At 30.4% G+C, this 25432-nt stretch overlaps 1 protein-coding gene and 1 long non-coding RNA gene across 2 annotated transcripts in view; one reads left to right on the forward strand and one right to left on the reverse strand.

Annotated features, from left to right (window-relative positions):
• The window catches only part of LOC115885030 (inhibin beta chain-like), a 101905-nt gene that overhangs the window by 57954 nt on the left and 18519 nt on the right, over window positions 1-25432 (reverse strand). The gene's annotated exons all lie outside the window — the stretch shown is intronic.
• LOC115885031 lies at window positions 4888-5632 on the forward strand. The gene is made up of 3 exons (XR_004050668.1): window positions 4888-4976; window positions 5029-5269; window positions 5324-5632. It is a non-coding gene; the product is annotated as an uncharacterized LOC115885031 (long non-coding RNA).

A 25432-nucleotide genomic window follows, 5' to 3' on the forward strand; every position in this document is an offset into this window, starting at 1 on the left:
TTTAACTGTTTTGAAGAGTAATAACTTTTCGTCGGTAACTGTATAAAGCTACTGAGTAAAAAAATATACATTTACGACGTTTTTTACGTACAAAAGGTCTCTTAGTAAAAATCGCTACGATCAACCGTTCTCTAGATATTTATAACGGAAATATTCAATACGTGTCATTACTGACAAAAAATAAACCCCCGTTGAGTAGATATTTTTTTTACTGAAATAATAAATTATATAGGTATATACAGGTATTGATAATTTCGATTCCAAATATCTCGAGAACCATTACTCATAGCGATTTTTACCTAGAGACCTTTTTAACGTAAAAAACTTCGTAAATGTATATTTTTTTACTCGGTAGTTTTATACAGGTACGGACAAAAAGTTATTACTCTTCAAATCAGTTAAAAAATATGTAGGTGGCGCCCTCTACAAGTAGGAGTCATATTGACATCAAAATCGAATTTCTCATCTCAAAAAACTTCCAGACACTAATTTTTATCCAAATATTGAAGTTACTTCAGGAATTATTTAGAAAAAAATCAAAATAAAAATGAAACTTCTACACCCTGTATCTCCGAAACTAAGCATTTGAGGACATACATTTATACGAACATTTTTACTTATTTTTATCTGTAGAATATGCTGCCGAAGTTTCCGGAATACAATTCGGCCAACCCTGTATATTTAGTAAAAAATGACACCACGTCACGTGACTTCTTGTAAAGCTGTTGCCAATTAAGTAATGGATTGAAAACGTAATTAGAGGAAAGACGAATAACATTTCAATCTAAGCAGTTTTTGAACAGGTGGGTGATTAGTGTTTTTAAAATTTCAAGGTAAATATATTTTATTAATTATGTTTATATGTAGTTTCTGTCAATCTCCATTAATTATATGTATTATAATTTTAGCGTTTTTTTATGTAAATATAATTGTTCCATGATCTCTCTATATCCAACATATCTCTAAGTATTATTTAATAAATTTACTTTGAGACTGTGTTTCGGAGGACAAATTTATTTAATAGAGGACCAGAGTAGAGGACTCCATACATCCATAGTCTCTAAGTTAGTAAGTTGACTGTTTTGATTAGATACCTTTTTCTTCCATATTTTTTTTATTTTCTATCTAATGGCAATTTTGTTTCTATTTTGGTTAGACGCATAATTCCAGTAAGGTTCTTCTAGACAAGCATCTCGATGAAATGAGTATCTTACATACATATAAGTTCTGTTTTGTGACTTTTTATTAACCTTTATAATAATTATTATAAACACGTGTTTTATTAAATTTATTATAATTTATTAAAGTTTTGTGAATTTACAAAACTAACTGTAAATTCACTATGAAATTGGAACAATTTCCGTTACACGTCATCAATGACACCATGCGTCGTCTTATGGGGTTTGCTGGTGGTCGTATTATGATGTGCGGAACGGAAGATATTTTAATTTCCCTATATAATAAAATGGTTTAGTTTGTTGTTACTCTATCGGGTGCGTCTCAAAAGTGGCTCACCCCTATAACTTTTTTATTTTTTCAGATAAAAACGAGGTTTGGTATGTTAGTATATGACTATAAATTAGAATTCATGACACATTCAATTGTTTTTGGTCACTTTCTGTTTTACCGGAAATTATTACAACTTTCGATTTTTAAATGGCACCCTAGATATTTTTTTACTTTATTCAATAACAAATAACACTCTGAATAGAATAACATATCATACGTCAACTTTTGACATTTTCGCATATGGTTTACTTGAAATTATAACTTGCGGTTCGTAACGAAAATTTGACTCCAAATTGTGTGTGGTATCATTATCAAAACCAAGTGTGTGGTATCAAATTATTCGTAAAGAAATGCTTTTTCCAAATATGCTAATGAGCCATCCTCGTTCCAATTGAAAAAATTGAGATATGATTAAAAATACGACTTGAGCATTTTCTAAATTGCAAGGACAAGACACTAAAAACATCAAATCTATTTTTCCAAGGCTCCTTGATTGAGAATTAGTGTTTTTAACATATATAGCCATGGCACTCTAGATTGAATTTTAAAATACGATTTTTTTATTAAGCGAGAATGTCAAAAGTTGACATATGATATGTCATTCTATTCAGAATACCATTTTCTATCTAATAAAGTAAAAAAATACCAGGGGTGCTATTTAAAAATCAAAAGTTGTAGTCATTTCCGGTGAAACAGGAAGTGACTAAAAACAATTGAATACGTCAATCAATCCTAATTTATGTCATATACTAACATACCAAATCTCGTTTTTTTATCTGAAAAAATAAAAAAGTTATAGGGGTGAGCCACTTTTGAGGCGCACCCGGTATAGTAACAGTAGAAGAAGTTGGCGACCAAACCAAACCAAACCAAACCAAACAGCCTCACTTGACTATGGCTGAAATCGCACTCCATAGTCAATGTAGATAGCTTTAGTGTTAAGAATAATAATTTTAAAAAATATGTGGTCATCTTTTGACAAGTTTATATTAGTTTATTAATTGTAGTAAACATTATGTGGTGTGTGGTGTGAATATTTTATATGTAATTTTTTGGATTATATTCGACACTATTTTTTTCATATGACACAACACTGATCAAGGCTATAATGTTACCCGAAACGTTTTTTTTAAACCAAATAAAAATAATGAAAAACCAAATGAAAACTTAATCAGCGTTTTTCCCGAACCTAAATCCCAAGAAAATCAAAAATTTTAGAGTAATTTTACATATAAAATGACAGCGATTTTTATTTCATAGCCAGCGCTGACGCTTTTTTTTTCTATGATATTGTATTATTTGCAAATATAATTTTTCGAACATTGATTGTTCGAAAAATTATTTGTTCTTTTTTTTTAATTTTATTTGTTCATTTGATTACGATTGTTCGTTTGAACTTGCAAAATATACATATAAATTTTGTGAATGCAAATAATAATACACCACTATTAGTAGATATTGAATGTTTTTTGTTAAATTAGATCGATTTTCAAACCCCAAAATTGAAAATATATTTTACATTTTATCCATTATCTGAATTACCTATTCATTATCTGTATATTGTAAAACATTTGCTGCATTTCTGTGGTTCATAGTTTATTTGCCAAAGTATTTATTACTACAAATAGGTGTAAGTATTGTATTTATTAACTGTACATTATGTATATTTCATGTAAACTATATCATTTTTAAAATACAATGTTTATGAATGAACATGTATCAATAACGATGTATCATGAATACATGTTTTCCATGTATTCTACAACATATTTATTAATCCGTAGTATCTAACTAGCGTGACGTCATCAATCTCGCTTCGTGGCTGTTCTATTAGAGACGGCATTGGTCTGATATTTAGAAATGTCAAAAGTTGATGACATTTTACTTTTGGTTATTATGACATTTTGTGTTGATTTTTACAAGAAGAGGAAGAACTGTCACTTGTTTTATTATTTTCCTTTTCTATTTCACGAAAGTAAAAAGAGTTACCTATCTGATTCGTTCAGGCACTCAGTTTAAAGAATATCAGTAACTTTTTTGACAGAGGGATTTTATATTTGCCATGTTGGTAAAAAATAACGGTCAAAATTCAAAGTTATTCATTTTATAGACTATACCTACATGACACAATACAGCGATTTTATAAACGAGTTTTAAAAGTAAAGAAAGGATGGTAAATTTACTACAATAACTTGTAGCAAGAAATAACCCTCAATATTGATACTAAATTCACAAATTAATTTTTTCAGTGCATAGTGCCGATACACCCTGCATAGTGCCGAAATAGAAATGTTTGTATACAGGGTGGTCCGAACTGTATTCCGGAAACTTCGGCAGCATATCTGCAGATAAAAATAAGTAAAGAAGTTCGAATAAATGTATGTCCTAAAATGCTTAGTTTCGGAGATACAGGGTGTAGAAGTTCCATTTTTATTTCGATTTTTTCCAAATAATATCTGAAGTAACATCAATATTTGGATGAAAATTGGTGTCTCGAAGTTTCTTGGCATAAGAAATTTGATTTTGATGCAATATGACTCCTATTTGTAGGGGGCACCACCTACATGTGTTTTAACTGTTTTGAAGAGTAATAACTTTTCGTCCGTACATGTATATAACTACTGAGTAAAAAAATATACATTTCCGTGATTTTTTACGTAAAAAATATCTCTTGATAAAACTCGCTACGAGCAACCGTTCTCAAGATATTTAGAATGGAAATAGTCATTATATGTCATTATTTACAAAAAAATAAACACGTTGAGTAGATACCGTATGATCGAGAAAAAACGGCGTCAAAGGCGGCTTAGGAATGACTATCGATGCTATTTTTGACGAGATAGAACTCTAGACGTCAGTTACTGAGAATTGACATAAAATTTGTCAAAAATTAATACCTTATATAGAAAAACCAGAAAAGAATAGAAAGTTTCCAGATACACATATCTATTTCCAAAAAATTGTTTTTTCAAATGTTTCGATCTGCACCAGTTCTACTCAATAAAAAATCGATATTAAATCATCCTTAATGCAGTAAACGCCTTTTTCAAAATAAAGAAGAGTAAGGCCAGTAAGACTCTAACCTAACTAAATCTCGTCGTCCGACAAGCCTCCAACCCTTCCGACCGAGACATTTCGACAAAATTTTTGATTATTGTGCTGTTAAAATGTACGGATTAGCCTTTTATTATTGTTTCATACACAATAGACCGTTCAGATTTACTAATATTGCATTAATTGTAGCTGTAAATAAAAATGTGTGTTTAATACCAGTAAATAATCCGTTAGTTGATGAAAAAAGTATCGTGTTTATTCGACAAAATTAATTGTAGGCTTTTAAATTTTGCTTAATATGGTCATATTTTACAATATTCAACTCATAATTGTTGATACTTCTGGTGGATGATGTTCAATTTATACATATATAAATTATAAACAAACCAAATTGAAGTACTAGAAGCAATAAGGTGAGATAGTAATTTTTACGAAATTCCTGTATTATTACTTCTTTCCTTATAGAGTATCTGTTCCTGTGTATTTCCAAGTTTCTGTTTTCCAAGAAGCATATTAATTAAATGAACAAAACTGTGTCCAAGAAATAATCTATTGCATAGAGGATTTAATCAAGACAAAATTGGTGATGCTGTAATCACAAAGTTCCATGCAGGAATCAATGGTTATTGCTAAAATATGTTATTGGTGTATTGTCAATTTTATTTACTTATATATTACGTTATTTAATCTCAATAATTTTAGGCTGGTAAGTCATTTATTTACATACATAACTTTTAACGTAACTACTGGTAGATTGTAGGAAATAATATACACTTTGGAACAATTGAAGTAAATAAATGAATTAATATAATACATACATTACATACAAAGAAGTAATGTATAATTTTGGAAAAAGCTGTATTAATCACTTTCGAAAATCATAATTGTTTTTTTTTAGTAAGACGCAGAACTTAGACAAATAATTTAGGTTTGTTATTATTTAAATGTAATAAGTACAGATTTAGACTCTTGAACCAGGCATAGTATATTGATTAGTAGGGTCCACAGTAAAAAATATTTTGTAATACCATTCGAAAGAAAATACAGACCTATATTATACTGTTTATAAGTGAGTTTCACTGTAACATAACTTAAGAAAACAATTAATATGCATATGTCAATCGTAAGAATAGAATCTATTAATTTAATGAACTATACCCATAGTACTCGGCAAACAGTAAACCAAACCAAAGAAATTAAGACTTACAGTGTTAGATCATGTAGTATATAAGTATTTTAATTTTATCATTTAATAAATAAATACATTATAAAATTTAAAATGCCAATTTTTTTTATTTTAAAACAAGTGATTTATATATGTATAAACAATTTACAATTCTTTATCATTTAATTTATTGCCCACATCTTCCGGGATTATAAGGCTAATATTTTGCTGCTTATAGTGCCTATATCCTAAAAAAAATAATTAGATTAATTAATGATTAAGTATCCCTGTATTTTTAAATGTTGAATCTTATGGACTGAAAAAACTGCTGATGATATTTCTACTTTCACTGACTGAAGATGCAGAAACCTAGAAGAAATTCAAAAACAAATTGTACAAACATAACGTATGCCTATACATTTTGGTAAGTCAATATCGACAAAGCTTTGATTACAGCATCACCTATTTGGTTTTCTTTAAATCCTCTATACAATAGACTATTTCTTTGACATAGTTTTGTTCATTTAATTTGTTTCTTAGAGGTTATACACAGGGGTAGATATTCTATAAGTAAAAAAGTAATGTATAAGTAATAAGACAGATTCTTAAAAATATCTCACCTTACCGTTTCTAGTACTTCAATTTAGTGTGTCATCATCCACCAGAAGTATCAACAATTATGAGTTGAATATTACAAAATATGACCATATTAAGCAAAATTTAAAGGCCTACAATTAACTTTGTTGATAACACGATACTTCTTCCATGAACTAACGGGTTATTACTAGTAATTAAACACACATATTGGTTTACAGCTACAGTATTAGACAATTACAAAAGGATAATCCATACATTTTAACAGTAGAATAATCCAATTTTTGTTAACTCTAGACGTTATCGAAATGCCTGGGACTGGGACGGGCGATAGTTAGGTTTTAGGTTAGAGCCTTTTTGATTTTTCTCTTCTTTACATTTAAAGACGCATTCTCTATTAATTACGATTTACTGGATTTACCTAATATAGATTTTTTATTAATTAGAACTGGTATAGTTCAAATTATCAGAAAAAAATATTTTTTGGATATAGATTTCTGTATCCGGAAACTTACTATTATCTTCTAGATTTTCTACATTTAGTATTAATTTTAATTAAAATTTAATTTTTTTGAAGATCTTCAAAGTGAAAAGAAGAAGAATTTTAATTAACTAAAAAAATCAAAATAAAGTTAATTAACTTTGAGCAGAGTTCGACCTCGTCAAAAATAGCATCGATAGTCATTCCCCAGCCGCCTTTGACGCCGTTTTTTCTCGATCATACGTTACTTATTTGACTGAAATAGTAACTTTAGGAAATTTCAAAGACATTATAAAGATAGACCGAACATCTCATTCATAAATACTCGTTGGTAGTGTATCAAACATTCCAATGTGTCAAACAAGGACAGAAGAGACAGAGAAGTCTAAAATTTCCGACCCCGGCAACTAGGCGCATTTGGACTGTTCTAATGGCCAGTGGCGTATCGTTTTTTGGAACGAATTTAATTAGTAAAGTAGAAGTAAAGTAATTAGTAAAATTTTTACTCCATATTAATATACTACATTAACACTTTTTCGTCAGATGAGTTTTGTTATAAGGTCTATTATAATAATACAATTAATATCCCACATATACTTATGTTGAAACGTTAATAGTTTTCGAAAATCACTCCAACGTCGATTTTCAATTTAAACTTTCAGTTACTTCTATATAAACTTTCAGTTACTTTTGAATATTTACAGGGTGACTCAGGCTTCCGAAACAGTTCTATATTAGGTTTGTGGTTGGTGATTTTTCTTTCAATTTTTTTTTTCAGAATATGGAGGCATTTAGGCACATTTTAGACATTTTTATAAACATAGGTGGCTGGAACATATTTTCAAACCAAAGTTGTAGATTTGCCATTAAATTTCCATTCCAGAAACCCCTAGTTAGGTTGCCACTTGTCCTTTTTTGAAAAGGACAGTCCTTTTTTGGAATAACTTGTCCTTTTGACATTTTTTGATTTAAAAAGTCATTTTTATTTACGTATTTTCCCTGAGAAAATTACCTACAGCAAACAGAACTATTCGTTTCGCCCAAATTTAATGAGGAATGTTATAAAACTTAACTTATAAATAAATTTTTCTTGTTTAGAATAGGCAACATTATTTAGAACTTCCCGTTTAATCTCAAATGATAGTTTAGGTTTTAGTTTTACCTTTTTTTATCTTAAAAAGAACTTTTCAAAATTAGTACCTAATTAGTAACGATTTAGTTAGCTCGCAATCGATAGCTTCCTGTGAAGTACTGTGTAATAGTTGTTTAATCTTGTATTATTAATAACTTCCTATACCTAAAATAAATATTTAATGAGAAAATTGTGTTTTTTTTTTGAAAATATAAGACAAGATTTGACTTTCGGTCTTCTTCTTGTGGCTCTGATACGAGGCAATTGCCTTTTAATCTCGCAATAGAAGGCATTTATTATTAAATTTTAGTTAAATGTCCTAATCTTCATGAACTGTATTAAGCATATGTATTGCTGTTTGAATCACCCTGTATGTTGACAAAAATATTTTGAAAATGTGCGTTACAATGGCCCCCATCTTATGTAAAAAATTGAAATAAAAATCACAAACCAAAAACGTAATAGGTAACAAGCTTTTTTGGAGGCCTGTGTCACTCTCTATATAGGCAATATAGGTATGTATAAAACTAGTAGCCTAAGAATTGTTTACAGTTCCTCCCATTCTAAAAAAAATTAAAGACACCGTACAAATAACTCTAGGAAGATGTATTTGTACGGTGTTAAAAAATTGTCTAAACAAGGCCGAAGGGGCAGATATAATAAAGCAATAAAATGTAAAAAAGGTCGGGTAAACACCTTTGTTTATTTATTGAGCAAAATTCCTTTAGAATATCGTATATAATGACCAAAATAGGACGCAATTTTAAGAAAAAAATGTCACTTTCTGGCTTATAATAAAGTTTCAAATGTAACGTTTATATTCAAATTTGTTATGATCTACGACAGTTAGGTAGTAACTGAGACGAATTATAATTCAATTACCGGCTACTACGTTCTTGTTTTAATAGATCAAAATTCAACAAATATAATTAGAAATTATTTTAATTGTGAGAGGCTCCCTTGTGGGACGCCTATGTACGATTACGGCGCGGCGGAAACAATACCTACCTGTGAAAAGACAAATTCGGGTAATTTGAACTTATTTGTCCACACATTTGACACTGTCGTACCATATTGAAAATTCGCAGATTCAAAAGTACATTAAACAAAAACAAAAACTACTGAAAAACACTGAAAAGTTCACTTCGGACTTGATTCCGACTTCAAACACACCGTAAGCTAAACGTAGTACGCTATAACGGACCATGGGCCGTCGCGAGGGGTGGTGGGACGGACGGCTCATTTCATTCTGGAAGACTAGCAGCGACGTTGCCAATAGTTCTAGACGTTTCAGCACATTAAACAGTAAACATGTCCTTTAATAGTAACGCATATATCCTCTGGTTAATAACATATTATTACGCATGCTTCTTTAAAAATAAACTATTAATTTAATTAAGAAATTGAGATTTATTGATATCCGGTGAAGGTTTTAAAGTCACCTTTTCTGCAAATCAAACTAAGTAGATAGGCGCAAATTTGATATGTGGCAATGTTGCCTTCTCTATTTCAGTTGGTTTTTACAGTACGTACTCAACCTCCGAATGTTTGATCGGGTTAAAATGCATAATGTGATATCTTTTCTTCCTAAATCTATGGGAAATTTTTATTTTTTTAAATTAATCATAAATTTTTCTACGAAAAAATGATGATAAAACAATTTCTGTTGAACTTTTAGCACAAAAACATTTCAAATTTATGATTTCACTCTAATAACTATTTAGTCAACAAGTAATTTATGTCAATGATGACAGGTATTGATAATTTCAATTCCAAATATCTCGAGAATCAATACTCGTAGCGACTTTTACAAAAAGACATTTTTTGCGTAGAAGACTTCGTAGATGTACATGTTTTTACTCAGTAATTTTATACAGGTATGGACGAAAAGTTATTAGTCTTCAAACCAGTAAAAAAATATGTAGGTGGCGCCCTCTACAAGTAAAATTTCTCATATCTAAAAACTCCGAGACACTTTTTCATCGAAAGACAAATTTTCATCGAAATATTAATGTTGCTTCAAAAAAAAATTTTGAAAAAATAGAAATAAAAATGAAACTTCTACACACTGTATCTTCGAAACTAAGTATTTTAGGACATACATTTATACGAACTTTTTTACATATTTTTATCTGCAGAATATGCTGCCATAATTTCCGGAATACAGTTCGGACCACCTTGTATATTAAAAAAATTAGGAATTTTAGAATAACTTAATAACAAACATGACAATTTCTATAGAATTCCAATTTATTTCTCAAATAAAAAAGAAATATTTTGAAGGTACACTCAAATCTTCTAAATATTCTCGAAATACGTATATGTATATGATAATTTATTAAAAACGTGTCTATTTAAAAATGTTATTTTCATAATTTTCAATTCAGTTTCAAAAACCGTTTTATTCGACGTCGTCCGATGCACACAATGTAAACTTTTCAAAGGCCAAAAAGGCTCCTTTTTATACTATTCCACGTTTGGGTCCATGCCACAATAAAGTCCGCTTCAAATTTATGGATCCCCAATCGAACATACACTTTTGTGTATGGGAAATCAAGAGCCAGAGGAATAACATATCTATAATATACGGCTTTTTATGGTTTCGTGTTAGAAAGTTAAATATGGTTATGTCGAACCAGTCAAATTCATAATCGTCGAAAAAAACTGAATACCGGGAATTGAACACCCGGTATTTTATTTCATTTTTTTTATTCTTGAGCCTAAAAAAAGGCCTTTATTACTAGGATTAAATATGTTTAAAATCTTTGGATTTTGAGATATTTAAAGATATCTAAATATACATGCTACAGTAGAATTGATTATCAGCACCCTGTATATTACTTGTCAGAATATGCTTGGGCTGAGTTTAAAGGCAGAGAAATAAACTTTATTGAAAAATGTTATTGCTTCCTTAAATTTATACAGGAGCACCAAAAATTGCTGATCTATTTTAAATATTTATCTTACATAAAAACTTCGTTATTTTAAATGCAACAAACTCAGATTCAAATTCTCTTTCATACTATATTAGGGTTTCCTATATCTACCTAGGTATAGGTTATATCTGGGTATAGGTTTTATTATGAAAATTAATATTAATCTATCTTATATTATATCAATATAAGAATTCAACGGCCGAAACGACATCTGCGATGCTTTGAAAAAGATTTACATGAAAAATCGAAACGTCGCACAGTGGAACAAGCTTATGGGAGCGGTTGGACATGAGGTTTTCTTCTCAACACTTTTAATCCAAAGGACGAAAAAATGATTTTTATATACCGTAATAATGTATAAACAGAACAATTTTAGATTTTAATGAAAGAAAGTGGTTGACTCATTACAAGCCATCTACAGGGTGACCTAAAAATATAGTATGTTTTGGAAAAATCTTAGAATTTTTAAATGCTAATAAACTTTGCCAAACTGTCGTCAAATGTTTTAGTTTTGATTCTTTTAAAAGGAAATATCTTTAGATTTTACCACTGAAATCTAGGACTACTGATACCGTATTATAAAAATATGACGCATATATTTATGTGTATATTTATGTGTATATGGTACACTGCTTATATTTTCCTATTTAATATAATTTTGCTAATATCTTCGGTTTGAAAGAAGATATCAAGATGCGGTTTTCACTGATTTTTTAAGCTTTCGTTACTCTTACTGTCAGCTAAAATTACATATACCATCGCATTTAATTTTTTTGAAAAAACGCGCAATGTTTGTTAAATTGTAAGACAGCGCCCCCTAGCGTCTACGTTCAAAAGCTTACTATTATTGTTTATATGGTATAATATAGAGTAAGAAACGCTCTTTTAAACGAGCCCCCGTTAGTTGGATTCTGTCCATTCAGTCCGGAGTTATTAATATTTAAATAAAAACAGATCTAACCTTCCCCCACCACTTTATTTTGGTAGGTAGGGGAAAATGGTTCTAACAAATAATATTCAGAATTTACTGAAGATTATGAAGCTATTATTTATAGTACCACTTATCTAGGCAAAATTGTGTAAAAACTCCATTTTCTTATTTTTCTATAGCAGTTGCACCCTCTAGCGGCCATTCTACAAACTTGAAAATAATTTCCAGCAATTTCTCATAGCCTCTTTAGTTATGAATATTTTTTTCCGCAGGCCTCACGGCTAATACTTTCCGAGATATAGCCGAGAGCTATTCTTAGTGGGACACCCTGTACACTAACTTTATTATAAGCAAAGAATATAACAGTAAATCTACGCACTAGAATATTTTTAACACAAACAAAAAAGCTCAACGCTGCACTTTAACCCTTTTTCTTTTTCCAATAGTTTATAAGTTTTCCATATATTTGTAGCACCCTGTATCTGTTTTTGATTTAAGCGTCATTTTGTATTTATCCAATTAATAATTAAATATTAATAAATTTATAAGAAAATAAAGATAATTTGACTCTTGATAAAGATAATTTGATTTATTGGAATTGAAAAGGTTTTTGATTTTAGTATAGCATGTATTAGTAATATATTAAATGGAAATTTTTAGAGGGGGCAAGCTGGGGCAAGATATTAAATTAGTTTCGTTATTAGAAAGGCTTAATCTACCTTGTGACATATATAAAGTATTGGCCAACTTTGGCCATTTTTTTATTTTTCTACATACATATTTTTTTGGTACTAAATCTAGTATTTAGTAGCAAAAAAATGTTTATGTGTCTCTTATATACAATTATTGTTCTCCCAAACTTTTGTGACTATATATATATCTTTTATTTTAAAGTGAAAACAATCGTTTGCACTAATATATGTATGGTTAAAAAAATTATTAATCTTGCCACAAGTGGTGCCAAAAGTCTTTGCCACTTTTTATAAAACTAGGTTGTTTCACAAGAAATGAATACCATAATTAAGTCAGTGTAATATCTTCATTTGAAACTTTTCAAACAGACATATAATTAAAAATATTTTTTTGAGTTGGATAAAATATAACGGTCTGGACTTTAAGTAATTAAAATCTTCTACCAAAATTATTTAATTTAAAATTTTATTTTTAAGCCAATGTCCAACATTTTATATTGTGTCTTTCCACCGTGCGACGCGCGTCGCGGCGCGTCGGCAAATAAATGATTTAGAAACACCTAGAAATCATTTAATTTTAATAAAAAAAACCTATACTTAATACCCAAGAAAACAATATAAGAATTCAACGGCCGAAACTTCTGAGATGTCTTGAAAAAGATTTACATGAAAAATCGAAACGTCGGCAAATAAATGATTTAAAAACACCTAGAAATCATTTAATTTTAATAAAGAAACCTATACCCAAGAAAATCACAATTGAAGTTATTATTTAGATTTACAACAAATTACTTAAATTTACCCAAAATAGTTTTATAAATAAGTATTAATTATTTTATCAAGAAAAATAAAGCACTATCTGCTGGTGGAACAAATTGATATATTATAGTGATTTTATTTTGTGAGAAAAACTGCTTTTTGGTCTCAAGGGCTTATGCTCAAAAATATCCCAATAGGAATCTTCCTGATAAGCGTTCCTTTAAAAAACTACTTGTTTCATTTCACACGGTAGTGTGGTTTAAAGAAAACCTATTAAGGTGCGTATTCATTATCCGAACGAACGAACGAATGTTCGCTAGTGGTATGGACGGGGACCGTACGATAGAACCGCACGAGAAGACCGGACCATAGACTGGACGCATTTCTTGGCGAACGCCTTTGATGTATTGACTCGAAACGGATGGTCGAGCGAACGAACGAACGAACGGCCGCATGCGTTCGGTCCCCGTCTAAATATACCGCACTTTCATTCGTTCGTTCGTTCGGATAATGAATACGCACCTTTAGGCAGAAACCTGTCGTTGGCAGTGAAGAACATGTATCTGTCGTAATCGAGCTCGGCCCTTTTATAGATAATCCATATACCTATAAGTCATCGTAAAATAAATCAAAAAATTACTTTTTCGCTTTTCTTGATAAATTAATAAAAACATATTTAGTAAATATTATTTATTAAACTATTAGAGGTAAATTAAATAGAAGTAAACCGCTATAAACTTAAATAAAGTCCATAAACTAATTTCGATTTTGAAAATAGCTACTATCTGTCACTAGAAACTTGCATTGACGATACCAGCCTTCTTGGTCGCCATTTTGTTGAAAAATTGCTCTTTATTCAAAATCTGAGCTAGAGAGATATAAGAAACTCTAATATAGTTTGAAAGAGCCTTTAAACTTGTTTCAACATATTTAAAAAAATACCGAGCAATGCATTTGACGAAATGTAACGAAGTTCTAGCGATAATTTTACAAAATCATAAATAAAATAAAATGGTGATTGTTTAGTAAACGGTTCTTAGTTTAAAAAATATTTAGTTTTTTTTTCTCCTGTTTGCAAAGGAAAATTCATATTGTTTATAAATAATAAAAAGTGCATGTGCAAAGAATTTCAATACAATAAAATGTAAGAAAGTCATAAAATTCATGTAATAAGAACATTAATTATATGTATGTCAAAAGATGTCCATTTACATTATAGCAACCAAAATTTTAAACAAAAGTGAAAAAACAGTAAGTTGTGGTAAAACAGTAAGATGACAGTAAGTGACAGAAAGTAATTGAATTCGTCAATCAATACCGATTTATGTCATATATAGTAACCATAGATAAATGAAACAAGTTTAGATTGGAAAGTGCCCATAAGAACAATGTAAACACTATTTGGCGCTATTCTTGCAACGGTCGCAACCCAAAGCTTTTGATAAATTCTGATCGGTTGGACTTTTTTTCCGGAATTATGTCGCCAAATATTGTTTATTCAAATTTATTATTATTTTCTTTTAATTTTATAAACAAAATACAGTGTGTTGCATACAAGAAACTTTATTTTATATAAGGACATGTATGTGAAATACCTATAAAACATTGGAAACGAACGTTATGCCACGATCCACGATGGTTTTTGCAGTTCACAGTTCACAACACAGTTTTTTAGTTTATTATCACGGGTTTGTTATCACGGGTTTGAATAAATAAAATTTAAATTATAACCACAAGATACCAATCATTATTTTGAGAATGGTCGCTTTAAACACTTTTCGGTATTTTCTCAATGTGGGTATAAATTTAGAAAGCAAAGAATATACCTAGCTAGAAAAAGAATGGACTCTATCATACTGAAAAATGGTCCTACAGAAGTGGCGCCATCTATTGAGTAGGGCTTGTTTGAAATGGATCGAAGCGCGGGCTTGTTTGAAATGGATCGAAGCGCGGGCTTTTTAAATGAGAGGATTTATTGAATTTTACTCTAAAATAATTAAATTTGATTATTAAATCTTATTTTTTACACGAATTCAACAATACTAATAACGAGTATCGTTGTGATGTGTAAAAAATAAGTTTTAACAGTATAATTTATACAATTATTAAATCAAATTAAAGCCAAACATGTGTAAATATTATTTATTATTTAAAGTTTTTATTTATAAGTCAAATATAAACATCGTTTATTATAATAAAACAAGACCAACGTAATACGCCCAAAGTTTTGTAAATGGAGTAAATATAAATAGGTACTTAAATGATGGCAAAAATAAAAGACTTACATTATATTTTTAGGGCCACAAACAAATTGTCTAATAAAAACACATATATAACAAATTATAGTTTGAAAAACGTTTTGATAATCATTTTTGATATTATGATTGGCGCTATGACCATAGACAAAAGAAAATAATCTTCTATTAAGATAGATATGAAACTTAATAGTAAAATTTTGTGCCAAAGCGCCCCTCCGTGTTCTTAGTAGAGACTACGTTTAACCCAGCGCCTTCGCCTTTTCTGCTGTAAATATTTTTTATGTTTATATTTGATTTTAAAGGATTTAGTTTTAAAGTTACACTGATATATTAGTATATCAGAGTAACTTTAATAAAACATAAGAATATATATATATATATATATATATATATATATATATATATATATATATATATATATATATATATATATATATATATATATATATATATATATATATATTTCTTATGTTTTATTAAAGTTACTCTGATATACTAATATATCAGTGTAACTTTAAAACTAAATCCTTTAAAATCAAATATAAAAATATAAATATATAAATATATATATATATATATATATATATATATATATAAAATATATATATATATATATATATATATATATATATATATATATATATATATATATATATATATATATATATATATATATTCTTATGTTTTATTAAAGTTACTCTGATATACTAATATATCAGTGTAACTTTAAAACTAAATCCTTTAAAATCAAATATAAACATAAAAAATATTTACAGCAGAAAAGGCGAAGGCGCTGGGTTAAACGTAGTCTCTACTAAGAACACGGAGGGGCGCTTTGGCACAAAATTTTACTATTAAGTTTCATATCTATCTTAATAGAAGATTATTTTCTTTTGTCTATGGTCATAGCGCCAATCATATATATATATATTACAGTTTATTAAATATAAATTTTGACTACAAGGTAGAAAGTAAATCACAATATTTGATAAAACTTATAAGTATACCATTTTTACAGTTAATAAATAATAAAACTATTTCTGACTATGATATTTAAAATTTAGATAGATAGAATATTAAAAAACATACCGGTATTTGCAGACGCAGGCCCAAATTCAATAAAAACCATTTTTTTTCCTGCGAAAATCTTTGATTTATCAACAATCATTGTCAAGTTGACAATATACAGGGTGTTTTCTAATTAGTCTAAAAAATTGTGGTGTGATTCCTCATGTGTTCTCAAAACAATTTTTATATAACCATTGGGTCTAAAGTACTTCCTTTCTGATCTACAGGGTGTTAAAAATTAAAAAAAATCGATATTTTGCTTAAAATAAATGGTGCACTAATGCTTTTTTAAAGAAAATATATTTTTTTCTTGACTGGCCATCCTTTTTCAACAAAATTGATCTTTTGAGTTTTTCTTGTTCATCAAACGGTTGCCGAGAAAAAAAATATATACTTATTAAGAGCCCGCCTTAAGCCGTTTTCTAACGATTTTTTGTTTTTTAGATTAATTAGGAAACACCCTGTATATGCACATCACAGGCAACCAAATAAACTAGTAACCTCTAAAAATTATTTTTCCTACCACTAGCGGCATACCGTGTTTTTAGTGAGTACTAAATTATTTTATCAAAATTTTACAATATAAGTTTCCAGGCAATGGCTGTGACAACGACAATATTTTATGAGAATTTGACAATAGTATGACAATGGCCGTTGGAAACTATGGAAACTACAAAAAAAATCTTATTGAACGCCATCTGGCAATAACTAGTAGCAATTTCTTAACCTAAAAATTAATTGTACTACCACCTAGCGCCCGAGGCTGGAACTATTTTATTTGAAATTTCCGTGGAAACGGTGGAACCGCTTTTGCTATTTCACTTTCAGGCCCCTGTTAGAAAGATTTTATAATTTTTGAAGATTCTAACTTTGACAAGAGAAAATTATTTCTGTTTTTGTTTGCGGTTGTTCTTAGCAACCGCTATAGCAGCGCCAGATCGCGTACAGCGCCGGTCGCGACCCAAAAAAATTATATATTTTGACGGGCTTTTCGATCTAAATTTATTTCCTTTATCTATGGTATAGTAACATACCAAATTTAGTTTTCTTATCTGAAAAAAAGTTATAGAAATGAAACACTTTTGAAAAACGCCCGGTATAAAGTGTAAGAATTAGATTGGTCAATGCCATTTATCACTTAAATTAACACGACCATCCATAAACCACTGAAATATTTCGCTTGTTTTGCCGCATCCAAAGTTTCTTTCGGACGAACCCTAAATACGTGTCATTAATCGCAAAAATCAATTGAAATTATCTTCGGACTGGCAATATTTCACGGAGGGATGAAAAATCGGCCCTCGCTAAACTTAATACGACTTGTTTTACACGACATTACTTTTAGGATTACTCGGATGGGGCGTTTCGTAATGCTTTATCGAAACTTGAATGCATTTTCTTATATTTTCCGTTAGCCGGAAAAGAGCTAGATTTCCAAGAGATATGGACGAGTGATTTGCAATGCTCGAAGGAAACGTCTCCGCGATATATCTATAGAAATCTGACAGAAAAATCGCATTATTGTTTTAATTTAGGGGAGTACTTGATGCAAATATTTCTTTGATTATAATAAATCGTCATTACGATTAATGATTGTTGATATGTTTCAATACAGAATATCATTCTAGTAAAAGTTGATAAATATATGTTTTTGATAAAAGTACGAAAATGTTATACTTATACAGGGTGTTTCAAAAAACATGTGCCATCTCTCGTGGCGAGATTCCTCACGTAAAAATAAGATTTATTTTTCATATCAACATAGGTCCGATTCGGTTTTGTTTCGTAGCTACAGGGTGTTAAAATCTTAATAATCTTCCTATCTTCTTCCACGTACTTTTAGTGATTCGAATGAAATTACGAATGGGGGTACAAATACTATAAGTGCTACATATTTTAATGCTAAAAAAGTGGAATATTTGTCAAAAAAAACATGTGACACTTACTTTTTTCTTTTGATATCAAAATTGTATAGGTCGTTTAATGCCAATCTCTTGATATATTGTCGAATTCGGCCTCCTTGATGAGATAAACGTACGATTTTTTATTAATCACAAATAATAAAATTAAAATAAAAATAAAATTAAAATTAATAAACTATATTTTTTACCTAATATATTATTAAATATTATTAATATTAGTTATTATTACTATTAATTCAACCTACAACAATTTCAAATAAAAAATAATGATATTTAAAATAACTACACAAAAAATCTAATTTTAAAAAGTTTTAACATGCTGTAACTTTAAAACTATGCATTTCCATATCCATGTTTATAGCAACTTTTTTTCATATTTTTTGATGAGGAATCAATAAGTACCGGGTGGCCAACTAAGAATGGACGCCGACTGTATATCAGAAACTACTTCTCGTATAACTTTGGGAAAAAATTCTAATAAGTAAATCGACCAAGTGAAATCGCTGGAAAATTATTTTCTTCCTTAATGATATCCAGTATAAATTTTATTTCCATAATTTTTTTCGTGGTATCTAGAGGGCGCTGTTTGACATCATAACAGATATTGCGCTTTTGCATAAAAAAATTAAATAGGAGGCAATATTTCTCTTTGCATAGTTAAATAGAGCACAAAATGTCCAAAATACCAGCGCAAACCTCAACTTTCTATCTTGTCTAACCGGAGATATTAAGAGAAAAAATCATGTTAGGCTGCCGCTTGGGATTATATGGTCTAAAAATTAGGGTAGTAGGCTAGGAAACAAAAAGAGGTAAATTGGTTACGTCAAAATATCAAAACATATATTTTAATTTCATTTGAATACCATTTAATTGTTATTTATTCATGATCGTTCTTAATTGGACCTCATATGATGATGACCTAGCTGGCCATAGAAATATGCCGCTATAGCGGCTCTATCTACTAAAGTACGTCGTATTCAAGACGCCCCACACATTTCTAGCGGAAAAAGCGACCAAGCTGCACCAACTGCATCATCTACACCAACTGCATTCATGCTGATGAAATTGCAACAAATGCAATTTCATCACGATGGATCCCCTAACAAAATTGGCAATTCATCTCTTAGAAATTATTGATAGTTCATTTTATTAGATAATTAAAAAAGTCCAATCATTCGCCATCCTAGAATTCCTGCCTAAACATGTACCGACCAACGGTCTTGGTGCTGAACTACTTGCATTAAAGGTAGATTTGGACCAGTAGTGCATATTGTTAAGATTAGCATCTTCGGATCTATATGAAAAGTGACCCAAACGACATAAACTTTATAGTATAATAATAAATAACACAAACAACAGGTAAAACACGAAAACAAGTGAAATCAAGGACGAACTTGGATTAACAGCTAAATGACGTTACATGATATAAACCCCTAGTTTTCAGCTATACGAAATTTGTTATTGTTAAAAGCAATATGGCGGCACAAAATTCCTAGAAATTTTTATAAAATTATTGATTGTCCGACTTATGGTCATTTTAATCTGAGTTTTATAGTCATTTTAACCTACGTATAATTAACCAAGAAATTCGTAAAAATTATGTGAATGGACGATAATGTTACATAAACACGTTTAAAAATTTATGACGTCATTTTTTTTTAAGAAAACGCCCGAAATTCGAATGCATGAAAACTGAACTTAAACGTTTTGATCTTTTGACGTAACCAATTTAGCCCTTTTTTTTCCTAGCCTACTACTCTCATTTTTAGACCATATAATCCTAAGCGGCAGCCTAACATGATTTGTTCTCTTAATATCTCCGGTTAGAGACAAGATAGAAAGTTACGGTTTGCGCTGATATTTTCGAAATTTTGTGCTCTATTTAACTGTGCAAAGAGAAATATAGCCTCCTATTTAATTTTTTTATACAAAAGCGCAATATCTCTTATGATATCAAAGAGCGCCCTCTGGCTATCACGAAAAAAATTATGAAAACAAAATTTATACTGGATATCATTAAGAAAGAAAAGCTCTTTTAAACGAGCCCTAGTTTGTTTAAATCGGTTAACCCAAACCAGAGTTATACTTATTTTAATAAAAGCTAGTTTAACCTTCCCCCACCACTTTATTTTATGAGATAGAGCAAAACACTCTATATCAAAAAATTTACAAATTTCTCGATGATTACAATATTAATATTTAAAATACCTGTTCACCTGCATATTTTTGACAAAAACCCTGTTTTCTGATTGGCTATCAGAGAAACGCCCCCTAGCGGACATTTTTTGAACTTGAAAATAATTTCCAGCGATTTCTCTTGGTCGATTTACTTATTAAAATTTTTCTCCCTATGTTATACGATAAGTAGTTTCCGAGATAAAGCCGACGTCCATTCTTAGTTGGCCACCCGGTACTTATTTAAAACTTTCATCAAGTTAATGATATTAATTTTTTAAAGGTTGATAGTTGACTTGGGTCAACGCAAATTAATAAAATTGCGTTTATCTCGTTTATCTCAGGAGGCCGAAATCGACAAAATATCAAGAGACAACTTTTAATCGGCATTAAACACCTTACAATATTTCGCGAACAAGAAGAAAAAAAAGTCAATGGGGTACATTCTTTTTTAGAAAAATATTCCAGTGATAACCCATATGCACGTCCCTGGTGATTATGTCGACACTGTTTTAGCTTTAAAATATAGACAATAAAATAAAATGACCAAACTATAATCCAGATTTGTAATTTCTAATGGGACGTAAATCTCTTTAGTATATATCTCAAGCATGAATTCATGAATTGAAGTAAAAAATGCACAAAAATGCAAATGCTAGCTCACCACTGCACTAGCGCCGAGGTATGAAATATTATAACAACGTGACAATATCAGTGTTGCCAACTAGACAAAACTGGACTAGGGTTGGATCAGTAATAGAAAACGCTTACAATCATAAAATAAAATATCTTAGATCATATTTAGAAAAAATAGGTATTAATTAAAAACGTTACGGTATATTCAGTCAAATAGAGTGAGTATAAATTAAAAATTAGTATTGATAATCAATACGGATGACCATAAGCATATAAAAAATAGATTTAACAATAACAACTAAGATAAGAGTTTCCTAAAAATTAAAATGTATGCTATATTTTTGCTTTGTAAGGAACTATAAAATTTTCCTACGAGCAATATAAAATTTTCCGAAAACCATTTCCATTTCCAAAACAAACTATAGCAGTCCTTTTCAGCATTAATATCTCGATGTTTTCTCGAATTTATCATCAACTTTATAAAGAAGGAAGAAAATTAATAAATATTGTCAACAATAAAACATCAAAAGGGAGTAGTAGAATTTGCGGCAATTTAATATACCTACTTAAATTATCAAAACAGAATTATCCAATAAAAACTTGTGACAACAGAAATTTAAGTATCTACACCTTCAAACATAGTTAATAAGTTATATGGTATGTTACAGTGAAAGTCGGAAACCCAGTAAATATTAACAATCACTAGATAATGCTAATTATTACACTTTGCACTAGTGCTAGTTCTTTAAATAAAAACGTATTACAATATTTCAGTGGCGGCTCGTGACCCTTGTGACTGGGTAGGCGACAAAATTTTAGTTGCGTCTATTTGCCCCCCCCCCCCCTAATTTACATAATACCCTAACCCAGTTTGTAAATATATTATTATGTTATCTCTGGGTTAAAAACATAGCTCAAGAATATTTAGGACAAAATTAAAGCAAAAATAACAACATTCAACGTAATTACATAATGATTGACATAATGAACAAGTATATATTTTTTATCCATTACTATGGAGTCACTATGGAGTACATCATAGAATTTTATTTTATTTATTTACGCACACTTAAAAATTGGTAGTATTGAGAGAAAGAATAAATATGTTTCATACATTAAATTGATGAGTCGGTCTCTTAATAAAGAAAAGTTATTTATTATTATATCAGTAAAATCATCAGATTGTTGAAGAGATGTGAAAAGATCTTTTTAGATTGAAAGTAAGGCCTATCTGCAAACCTTATTTCTAAATGTATAACACTGTTATCTAATATTTCATAAAATAAAATTCTCAAAGATATTTGACTTAGCCGCTTTTATTAACATATCGAATTGAAATAGCACAATGAAACTTTTCTGTAATATCTGTTGTTTCGTCTTCTTGCACCGAATAAAATAACGCGCTTTTTTATTTCGGATTCTTTTATTTCTGTGGCGTGTTCTAAAATACAACCGGTTATATCATTTTGAATAATCTCGGACAAGCCCGAAAAATGTTTCCAATTTGCTTTAAACGTTTTTTGAATTTTCACATAAAAGTTTTAAATGCTACGTATAATGAATCATATGAAATATCCCCTTAACGAAATGTGATTGATATATCCCCTTATGAAATATCGGGAATATCCCCTTAACTTCTAAGCCTACCGAGTCTCCACGACTTCATGCGAAGGCGACCGGAGATTTCGCCTAAGCCCCGCCTTAATACGATACAACTCCGACTTACGTCGCGTCGCTACCGCACGATGAGTTAGACAGAGACAGAAGACTGCCGTACGTCGTGCATCGACTCTGATAGTAGGCGATGCATAAATTGCCGAACAAAGGCACTCCAACGGTCAAAATTATTTTGTTTTCTAACACAGCGGCACAGTCAGCGTACGCCAGCGATAGTAAATATTTTAATATACAAGACCACAAATATTAAAATAATATTGATTATTAAAACACACTTCCGTGTATTAACAGTATTTTTATGTATTGGCCAGGTTAATAGTAAATAATGTAAAGTAGTAAACCGCTTAAATTCTGCCAAAATTTTAGCGTATGCGCCGCCTACCTTGCCTACTCTGACGAGCTGCCACTGCAATATTTTGAAGGGATGCGACGCATCACCCGCATCAATAGAAACTTCGCCGCTGAAAAATACCTTTTCACGTAATTTCTTAAGAGTCACATGATTATTATTGAAAGAGAACATAAAATTGAAAAGAATCACTTCAAATTAAAATCAAATATTTTAAGAATCTAATCTGATTGATTTATTCCTGGTTCTCTAATAGGAAACATATTTATGGTATCGATTAATAAAATAAAGATTCTGAACGTTGTCGTAAATTTCTATTAATTTATTAAGAGCCATAAATTTGCTCATAAACGCCTTTGAATTTGAATACTTATTAATAATTGGATGGTTTTGGTTAGTGGTCGCGTTTCTATCGTTATATTCTTTCTTTATGAAGAAATATTTTCTACGAAGATATTTAACAAGTTTTGATTAAAAAAGTAACTACCTATTTAATATTAGATAGATAAATACTACGGTATGTATCGAATGAAAAAATGCACCAACAAATCAAAAAATAAACATATAGTTAAAACCGAGGTTAAAACAAACATCAATTTTAAACATATTACATGATATCATCATCATCATCATCATTTTCAGCTATCCCTGCTACAGTTCCCTAATATCATCATCCCATCTCAGGTTTGGCCTTCTTCTAAGTATCTTAATTCCTCGTGGGTAGCATGCTGTAATTTTTGTGGTTCATTATTTGTTGCCCGTCCTTCTTGCCAGGTGTCCTGTGCATTGCCTCTCGAAGGATCTGCTTCTTTGGAAGATATATATTATTTGGGTCTATTGTCGCATGAGCTCTGTTCTTTTACTTGGTTATTCCAAGCATATTTGGTTCCAGTGAGCGTCGTGCGATCTTATAATGTCCGCTTTAAGTGTCCAGGTTTCGCATGCATATAGGTCATAACTGGTAGTACATATTGATCGAATGTTTTCTTCTTTAGATAAACATTTTTTAGAATTTAGAATGAGTGGGAGGGGGGTTAATCACTGCGACCTTACAGATATATTGTGTACCCCTTTCTTGAGTTATAACTCATCATACAGTCCCAGGGCTTTGACAAAAGCCAGTATCTGGGATGGTTTTACAGAGGGTAGTTCTCCATCTCCAATATCAGTCGTACCAAAGTTCATGGCACGAATGATTGTTGTCTCGGCACACTCAGTGATGAGGTGTTCTGGTGTTTCCTCATTTTCCCCACAGAATCTGCATTCGCCGTTTCTTCTTAGTTGCAATCTACTGAGGTGTTCATTAAGGAGACAGTGTCCTGTTAAAAATCCCGTGACAATCGGAAGATTGCTCTTACTTAAGGAAGATCTTTGATTTTTCTTGGTTGTAAGCCCTCAGAAACTTCTTCGAGTGTCTTAGACCGTTGCAAGATTCCCATTCCAGGTTGTGGATGGAGTCTTCCAAGTTCTTGAATTCCGCCTTTAGTTGGTTACCACTTGGAAAGCAGAACGGTTCTGGTCCAGTTAGTGGAGTGTTCGCTCTTTTTCTAGCTAGATCATTTCCTTTTTCATTGCCTTCTATTCCTTGGTAAGCAGGCACCCAGAGTAGGAGGACTTTGTTTTTTTGTCTAATTTATTCAGCTTCTCTATGCATTCTTTGACCAATTTCGAATTGATTGATACTGATATTGGTCGCTTTTAACGCTGCTGGACTATTAGATAAGATGGCTATTTCTTGTTTCCGATAGTTCTCATCTAAGATAAGTGGTACGCATCTTTCGATAGCGTAGATTTCTGCCTGTAGGATGCTAGGGTAGGTACCCATTGGTTCGGAGTATTTAGTTCTCGACCCAAATACTCCGATCCCTGTTCCCGCATTGTTTTTTTAGGGAGCATCAGTATACCAAGTTATGGTATGCTCTTTTAACTGCTGAGCAGACGTTTCTCTCTTCCAATCCTTTTTATTGCTCAATACTACATTGAGATGTTTCTGAAAGTTATTTTTTTTTGAGTCAAATATTCTTGGCATATCATCCACTGGGCGTTGCAGGAGTGGTATTTCCTTTTTGAGGGTGTTCCAAGCCCGTCAAAATT

Source organism: Sitophilus oryzae, unplaced genomic scaffold, assembly GCF_002938485.1.
Source record: "Sitophilus oryzae breed Bouriz unplaced genomic scaffold, Soryzae_2.0 scaffold_359_pilon_pilon, whole genome shotgun sequence".
In the NCBI taxonomy this organism is placed as follows: Eukaryota; Metazoa; Arthropoda; class Insecta; order Coleoptera; family Curculionidae; genus Sitophilus; species Sitophilus oryzae.